This window comes from Ornithorhynchus anatinus, chromosome 1 (assembly GCF_004115215.2).
Source record: "Ornithorhynchus anatinus isolate Pmale09 chromosome 1, mOrnAna1.pri.v4, whole genome shotgun sequence".
NCBI lineage: Eukaryota > Metazoa > Chordata > Mammalia > Monotremata > Ornithorhynchidae > Ornithorhynchus > Ornithorhynchus anatinus.
In genome coordinates, this window is record NC_041728.1 from 169,582,174 (window position 1) to 169,591,712 (window position 9,539).

General features: G+C 43.7%; 1 non-coding gene across 1 annotated transcript; it reads left to right on the forward strand.

Annotated features, from left to right (window-relative positions):
• Nucleotides 1-8,746: 8,746 nt before the first annotated feature.
• LOC114816673 lies at nucleotides 8,747-8,884 on the forward strand. Its single transcript, XR_003764475.1, has one exon. It is a non-coding gene; the product is annotated as a small nucleolar RNA SNORA7 (small nucleolar RNA).
• Nucleotides 8,885-9,539: the final 655 nt, after the last annotated feature.

The window sequence follows — 9,539 nt, forward strand, 5'->3', positions numbered from 1 at the left end:
AAAGGTATAAAAAAAAAAATCATTACCCAGAGCATCACTCAGTTTGCTTCATTATTGATTTCTCTTTAGGGATCACCAGAAGTGGGGATCCATGGACCAGGGTCCCTAGAAAGCGCAGCTCCCCCAGAACTACCCGGCTTTCAAAAGGGCCATATCCATGCATTCGGATCAGATACTCGTACTTATCGAGTGCTTACGGAGCATTGTACTAGGCGCTTGGGAGAGAATGATATGACAATAAAACATATTCCCTGCCCACAACAAGTAATCAGTCTAGATGGGGAGACAGATGTTAATATAAATGACAGATATGTACCTGAGTGCCATGGGGTCGGGAGGGGGCATGAATAAAGGGAACAAGTCAGGGTGAGGCAGAAGGGTATCGAAGAAGAGGAAAAGAGGGCTTAGTCAGGGAAGTCCTCTTGGAGGAGATGTGCCTTCAATAAGGCTTTGAAGGTGGGGAGAGTCATTGGCGGATATGAGGAGGGAGGGCATTCCGGGCCAGAGGCAGGATGTGGGTGAGAGGTTGAGGGCGAGATAGATGAGATCGAGGTTCACTGAGAAGGTTGGCATTAGAGAAGTAAAGGTAGCCAGGTGGACACTGGCATTCTCAGTGTCAGGCCTGAGGTGCTGGGGGAAGGAGCATTATATGTGTCCATCTTCCCAAATACATATGATCCCCCTTCATTTTGTTTGGTTTTCCACAGTCCAGACAAACAGCAGTATATTCAGCAATGGTAAGGAGAATGCCACTCCCCCTCAGAGATGACTGGGGAGATGGTGTCCTTTTAAGCAGTAGAGCATTCCCCACTTTCCCTGACAAATTCTTGAGTCTTAATCATACCCTCCCTCATAGCTCTCCTCACTGACCTGGCTGCTTCCTACCTCACCCCCTCCAATCCACGGTTCACTCTGCTGCCCAGATTGTTTTTCTGAAAAGAAACATACCTCAAAAACTTCCAGTGGTTTCCCATCCAGCTCCTCATCAAACAGAATCTCCTTACCATTGGTTTTAAGGCATTAAATCACTCCTTCCTACCTCACCTCCCTAATTTCCTACTACAGCCCAATCTGCACAATCCACTCCTCTAAAGCCAACCTACTCACCATACCTAGATGGTATCCATTTTGCCCATGTCCTCTCTTGGACCTGGGACTCCCTCCCTCTTCATATTCAATGGCCCACCACTCTCTCCACATTCAAAACCCTCCTCAAATCACATCTTTCTTCTATCTAGTTTATTAAATAATTTCCAGAATCCATGTCTAATGATGGTGTTAAATGTCTTTGTAATATCTAGGGAGAGTGTAAAGAGATCTTGGGCTCTGAAGTGTAACCCCACTGGGGGCAGAGAACCTGTCTACCAACTCTGTTGTACTGTACTCTCCCAAGCACTTAGGACAGTACTCTGCACGCGGTAGATGCTCAATAAATGACACTGATGACGATGATGATGGAGCTGCTTCCTGCACCTTTCCCGCATCTGACTGGCTGCAAAGATCACATTCATTATGCTTTGATAGTCTCCAGTGGCCAAACCAGGAATGGAGCTTGAGTTCGAATCCCGGCTCTGCCACTTGTCAGCTGTGTGACTGTGGGTAAGTCACTTCACTTCTCTGTGCCTCAGTTACTTCATCTGTAAAATGGGGATTAAGATTGTGAACCTCACGTGGGACAATCTGATTACCCTGTATCTACCCCGTTGCTTAGAACAGTGCTCTGCACATAGTAAGCGCTTAACAAATACCAACATTATTACTAAGGGCTTGGAATGTACAATTCGGCAACAGATAGAGACAATCCCTGCTCAACAACGGGCCCAAGAGCTGTACTATGTTCTGGGGTAGATATTATATGATTAGGTCCCACATGGGGCTCCCAGTTTAAATAGGAGGGAGAACAGGGATTGAATCCTCATTTTGCACATGAGGGGATTGGGGCACTGAGAAGATAAGTGACTTGCCCAAAGCATTCAACAGGTACGTGGAGGAGGCATAATTAGAACCCAGGTCCTCTGACTCTCAGCCCGGGCTCTTTCCACTAGGCCAATCTGCTTCTGCTTCTCTCGGGGGTAACGCATCCAACTCTAGCTTCAATCTGTAATTTATTTTAATGTCTGTCTCCCCCTCTAGACTGTTAACTTGTTGTCTGCATTTTTTCCTTCGACCTTCATGTCCTTCCTCTAGATTGTCCTAGGAAAGAGGGCTCCTGGGGAAGGCTAGTCCTTTTCCCCTAATGTCGTGGCAAACACCTCTCTCTAGAACATAAACTCCTGTGGGCAGGGAACCTGACCACCAGCTCTGTTGATTGTACTCTCCCAAGTGCTTAGTACAGTGTTTGGCACACAGTAAGAACTCAAATACCGCTGTTTGTTGGGTGGCTTTTTTTTTAATGAGAGCATGCATGTGATGAATCTGTTGAATCTTAAGTCTTTGTAGAAACATTCTCATTCATAATTCATCATCGTGCAAGCATAAATACTTTGTCATCAGATTGCCACTCATGGTCTAGTGGATACAACACAGTCCTGAGTCAGAGGAACTAGGTTCTAATCTCAGCTCCACCACTTGCCTGCTGTGTGACTTTGGACAAGTCACTTCTCTGAGCCATGGTTTCCTCATCTGTGAAATAGTCATATTTGTTAAACACTTACTCTGTGCTAAGAACTATACTAAGTGCTGGGGTAGATAGAAGTTTATCGCTTCGGACACAGTCTGTCTCACATGGGGCTCACAATCTAGATAGGAAGGAGTAAGATTTAATCCTCATTTTACCGATGAGGAAATTAAGGCACAGAGAAGTTGTCACTTGCCCAAAGTCACACAACAGACACGACAGAGCTGGAATTACAACCCAGGTCCTCTGAGTCCCCGGCCTTTGCTTTTTCAACTAGTCCACACTGCTTCCGATAAAATGAGGATTGTATACTTGGCCTCCCTTCTCCTTTAAACATGAGTCCAATGTGGGACAAGGACTGTATCTGACCTGAATATCTTATGTCTATCCCAATATTTACTACAGTGCTTAGCACATAGTAAGTATTTAACAAATACCATAACTATTATTACCACTAGGAAGATTAGAAAACCGCAGTATCACTAAATTCCAAACCCTAGCAGCCCTATTCCTGAATAGCAGCAACATGGCCTAGTGGAAAGAACTAATGGAAAGTCTGGGAGTTAGAGAAACTGGGTTCCAATCCCAGGTCTGTCCATGATTTGCTGGGTGACCTTGGGCAAGTTATTTAGCTTCTCTGTGCCTCACTTCTCCTGGGTTTTTCTGTTTTGCTTTTTTAAAAGGTATTTGTTAAACACTTAATATGTGTCAGGCATTGTACTAAGCATTGGGGTAGATAGAAGCTAATCAGATTGGACACAGTTCACATCCCACAAGAGGCTCACCGTCTTAATCCCCATTTTACAGAGGAGATAACTGAGCCACAGAGAAGTTAAGTGGCTTACCCAAGGTCACACAGCAGATAAGCCACACTGTTTTCCCTCCTACTTAGACTGTGAGTCCCATTCAGGACAAGGACTGTGTCCAACCCATTTAATTTGTATCTACTCCAACACTTAGAACAGTGTTTGACACATAGTACACACTTAAATACAGTAAAAAAGGGGAAAAAAGATGTGTCTGTTTATTGTTGCATTGTATTCTCCCAAGCATTCAGTAGAGCGCTTTGCACACAGTAAGCGCTCAATAAATATGATAAAATGAATCGGATGAAAGGTGATTCCAGCAGTTAATTCTGTGAGCTGCCCTTCATCCAGGGGACTTAGTACTATATCGACTTAGTACCCGGCCAAGTGCCATTTAACAGTGCCCTTGTGGGCTGATGACTGCTTTCATCATCACTTAATGCTCTGATATTCCATGACGTGGAGGTTACTTCCTTAGGCTGTCATTTTTTCATTTTTCCACTATTCATTTTCACAATGCAAATGCTGAGTTTACCAGATACGATCTCTTGGTGAGCCAAGCTTACTGTCGTTTATGATATTTGTTCCTAGATTTGTTCCCCTTCCCTGATTAAGCCTTCTTTTCCCCGAATCGTTCAATCCGTAGCCTTTGGACACTCGCTATTTGAAATAGCCCCAACCGCACAGCGTTTATGTACCTATCTTTAAATTATATATTACTTATCATATTGTTTCTCTCTCCCACTACACTGTAAACTCATTATTATAATCATTATTATTATGGTATGTACAGGAATAGTACTAAGCGCTGGGGCGGATACAGCAAATTGGGTTGGACACACTCCCTGTCCCACTTGGGGCTCATGGTCTCAATCCCCATTTTACAGATGAGGTATCTGAGGCACAGAGAAATGAAGTGTCTTGCCCAAAGACACACAGCAGACAAGTAAGGGAATGGGCAGAGAATGTGTCTGCTAATTCTACTGTATTGGACTCTCCCAAGCACTTAGTACAGTTCTCTGCTCATAGCAAGTACTCAGTAAATTGATTGATTTGTTAAGCACTACTCTAAGCGCTGAGGTATATACATGTTAATCAGGTCATACACAGTCCCTGTCCCACATGGGACTCCCAGACTAAGTAGTAGGGAGAACAGGTTTTGAAACCCCATATTACAGTGAAAGGCAGAGAAGTAAAATAAGACTGTAAGCCCGTCAAAGGGCAGGGACCGTCTCTATCTGTTGCCGATTTGTCCATTCCAAGCGCTTAGTACAGTGCTCTGCACATAGTAAGCGCTCAATAAATACTATTGAATGAATGAATAAAATGACTTGCCCAAAGTCGCACCGCAGGCCCGTGGTGGATTCGGAATTCGATCCCAACTCCTCTGACTCCCAGACCTGTGGTCTTTTCCACTAGGCCTGCTGCTTAGTATCGGTATGGACCAGCAGATTTTAGGGATACACTTTCTAACCCCTTTCAATCGATCAGTCATAGCTATTGAGTGTTATGTGCAGAGCACTGTACTAAGCGCTTGGGAGAGTACAATACAACAGAATTAGCAGAGACATTCCCTGCCCATAATGAGCTTCCAATCTAGTGGGGGAGACAGACATTAATAGGAATAATTCGGGGACTGTGTTAGATGTTATATTGTACTCTCCCAATCGCTTAGTACAGTACTTGGCACACAGTAAGAGCTCAATAAATATGATGATTAATAATAATATAATTCAAAGACATGTACATGATTTAAAAGAGAGCAGTACACTCCTAAACAGGAAGGCTCACCCCCCAGTGTTTAGAAGAGTGCTTTGCACATAGCACTTAAATACTATTATCATTATTCAGTCAACCGATGGTATTAGAGTGCTGTGTGCAGAGCACTGTACTAAGCACTTGGGAGAGTTCAACACAGTATCACTGGTAGATATGTTCCCTGCTCACAGAGAGCTTAAAGGGTTCTTCAGAATGCAGTTGACTCCTCTTCAGCAAACAGGCAACCAGCATCCTAACCCTCCCCCTTGCATTAGTACAGTGCCTGGCACATAGTAAGCGCTTAAGAAATGCCATAATTATTATTATTATTTTTATGGGATTTTGAGGTCAATTTTGAGGCAGCCTATGTGTTACAAGATGATTGCTTAAAGTGTGGGTATAATAATAATAACAATGACTATGGTATTTGTTAAGTGTTTACTATGTGCCAAACACTATTCTAAACGCTGGGGTAAATACAAGGTAGTCAGATTGTCCCACGTGGGGCTCACAGTCTTAATCCCCATTTTATAGATGAGGTAACTGAGGTCCAGAGAAGGGATTTAATGTTGGTATTTGTTAAGCGCTTACTATGTGCAGAGCACTGTTCTAAGCGCTGGGGTAGATACAAGGGAATCAGGTTGTCCCACATGAGGCTCACAGTCTTAATCCCCATTTTACAGATGAGGTAACTGAGGCACAGAGAAGTTAAGTGACTTGCCCAAAGTCACACAGCTTACTAGTGGCCGAGCCGGGATTCGAACCCATGATCTCTGACTCCAAAGCCCGTGCTCTTTCTACTGAGCCACGCTGCTTCTCTAGGTCGCAGAGCAGACAAGTGGCAGAGTGGGGATTAGAACCCATGACCTTCTGACTCCCAGGCCCGGGCTCTATCCATTACGCTAAATCCGAAGTCGTGGAACAGCCCATCTCTGAGCCTCCCTTCTGCAGCGGGACCCTGCTCTGCCCTTGCTATCTGTTACACTGTTGTTGACAAAGACACTCACACCTGCTCAAATAATAATAACAATAATTATTATGGTATTCATTAATCACTTACTAGGAGCCACGCACTGTTCTAAGCACTGGGGTAGGTACAAGATAATCAGATTGTCCCAAGTGGGGCTCGCAGTCTTAATCCCCATTTTACAAATGAGGTAATTTGGCACACAGTAACAGGCACTGTAATTGCTAGGCCAATCCAGAGAAGGGACATGGAAGTTGAAGAAAAAAATGAAAAAATAAAGGCATTTCCTTGCTTGCTACCATCTCATTGACTGGATATAGGTCTGACTCCAAAGAATATGTCTTGTTTCTTAAGGATCCAGGCCCAACCCTTAAATCCCACCCTACCTTCCCTGCTGAGAATCCATGGATAAAGACGGCATGAACATTTACACAAGAACAACTAAGGCCTTATTTCCTCTTCACCCACTCCCATCCGTGCCACCCTTGCACTTGGATTCCATCCTTTATTCACCCCTCCCTCAGGCCCACAGCACTTACATCCACATCTGTAATTTATTTATAATAATGTCTGTCTGCCCCTCTAGACTGTAAACTCGCTGTGGGCAGGGAAGACTTCTACCAGCTCTGTTATATTATATTCTACCAAGCACTTAGTAGAGTGCTCTGCCCACAGTAAGCACTCAATAAATGTGATCGATTGATTAAAAAGGGGGCAGACTTCAAAAAGCGAACAGACACAATTCCCCAGAATTTAATCTTTCTTTTTTTATGATATTTGTTTAGCACTTTGTGTGCCAGGCACTCTAAGCCGCAGCGATAGATACAAACTAATCAGATTGGAAACAGGCCAGAATCCACATGAGGTTTACTGTCTTAATCCCCATTTTACAGGTGAGGTAAATGTGGCACAGAGAAATTAAGTGACTTGCTCAAGGTCACACAACAGACATGTGGAGGAGGTGGGATTAGAATCCAGGTCCTCTGACTCCAAGGCCCATGCTCTTTCCACTAAGCCATGCTGCTTCTCTGATTTCATCTCTGACTAGAAACTCTCAAATCTGGTCAGAAGCTGGGGATGGGCAAGGCTGGAATCCAGCTCAGACAGCTGTGGAGATTGTTGTCCTATAAAAGGCAACACAAATAAAATATTGCAGCAACAAAAGGGATCAATTTAGCCCATTTCATCACCACACCTAGCGTTCAAAACAAATAAGCTAGGTTTATCCCCCCTTTGTGTAAGCTGCTATTAGAGTTAAATACAAAACACACGTAGTTATTTCAGAAAAGAACACAATTCTGAGGGGGCAAAGTGCACAGATGGATGAATTAGGGTTCTCAAATTTTTCCAAAATGTTTACGCTCTAAGTCCTAGAATTGAAAGGCCCATTCCTGTGGGAGATATTAAGGAGTGCTCTCACACTTTATCTATGGTACTTGCAGTATAAAAAACATTGTAATAATACAACACAGTTCTATTATCAAATTCACTAAGTATGAGATAATCAACTTAGAGTGTTTATGGATTGTTTAAATCAACAGTCAATTCCCTTTTCGGGAGAATAGAATCAATTAAAATTTCCCCGATGAATGGGAAAGCAGAGAGTGAACACCTTACATTTCTGGGAAACAGCTGCCACAAATAGACCAGTAGGTGCACTGCAGTCAGAAAACGAACAGCTCTTTTCGAGCGAAGAGTTTTGAGGGGATCATTAGGCAAGTCGCAAAAGCAATAAAACCAACAACCACCACCACCACAACAAAAAAAAACTGTACGAGGAGCCACAGACCCATTCGCGACAACTTCAAGAAGCATCTGCTTGTATGTACAACGCTTGCAACATCACAAAAACCCTGCATACATGCATGGTAAGATCAGACCTTGTCAGGGCTCATTTTCAGCCGTAAACATACCCATAGGGGAGTTTCGTCACGAATGGCTTTTTCTACAAATACGAAGATCAATCACATCAATATAGTCACATTCAGGAATTAGGAACTATGTACTGGAAAGAGCTAAGTGGAGGAGGATCCAAAGGAGAACAAGATGGTCAACTACAACTGATGAGAAAAGTCTAAAGGAATTGGAATGTGTTGAGGGAAAACTGCTGGTGACATCAAAATTTCTTTAGTCAAGAGTATTTCTTGGGAACCTACTATCTGCAGAACACTAGAGCAGCTGCTTCCCCTGCCCACAGCACTTGGGTATATTTGTATATATAATTATTACTCTACTTTATTAATGATGTGTATATATCTATGATTTTATTTATCTTGATGGTATTGATGCCTACTTGTTTTGTTTTGCTGTGTCCCCCTTTTAGACTGTGCGCCCGTTGTTGGGTAGGAATTGTCTCTATCTGTTGCCGAATTGTACATTCCAAGCGTTTAGTATAGTGCTCTGCAAACAGTAAGCACTCAATAAATACAATTGAAAGAATGAATGACTAAACAGTTGGGAGGATGCAAAAGGAGAGGCACAGATCCCACCTTCAAGAAGGTTACCGTCTATTAGGGAAGTTGGACACACAATATCCCATGAATCTAAATATTGACAGGTACAAAAAAGCTGAGAATAGGAGTAGGTAAATAAAATGCCCCCCTCTCAGGGTCTCACCTGGAGAGTTTCCAGCGCTCTACCAGTCTCGACTACGGGAAGGAGAGTCAAGCAGAGGCCTGTCCATTCCATTCCTAGCTTGGCCAGTGGCTAGCAAATGGAAGGCAATCTGCTATGTCAAAACAGATGCGATAACTGAGCCACAGAAGAGTTAAGTGACTTGTCTAAATTCACACAATAGAAACGTGGCAGAGCTGAGATTAGAACCCAGAGTCTATGACTCCCAGACCTGTGTTTTTTCCACGAGGTGACACTGTTCCTAATCAACAGCTACAGTTTAAGCTACAGGTGGATTTTATTGATGAAGCTTAAGAGATAGGAATTAATCGCAACATGGCTCAGTGGAAATAATGTTGGTATTTGTTAAGCGCTTACTATGTGCAGAGCACTGTTCTAAGCGCTGGGGTAGACACAGGGGAGTCAGGTTGTCCCATGTGGGGCTCACAGTTTTAATCCCCATTTTACAGATGAGGTAACTGAGGCACAGAGAAGTGAAGTGACTTGCCCACGGTCACACAGCTGACAAGTGGCAGAGCCGGAATTTGAACCCATGACCTCTGACTCCAAAGCCCGTGCTCTTTCCACTGAGCCACGCTGAGAGCCCGGGTTTAGGAGACAGAGGTCATGGGTTTTAATCCCGGCTCCACCACTTGTCAGCTGTGTGACCGTGGGCAAGTCACTTCACTTCTCTGGGCCTCAGTTCCCTCATCTGTAAAATGGGGATTTACTGTGAGCCTCACGTAGGACAACCTGATGACCCTGTATCTACCCCAGC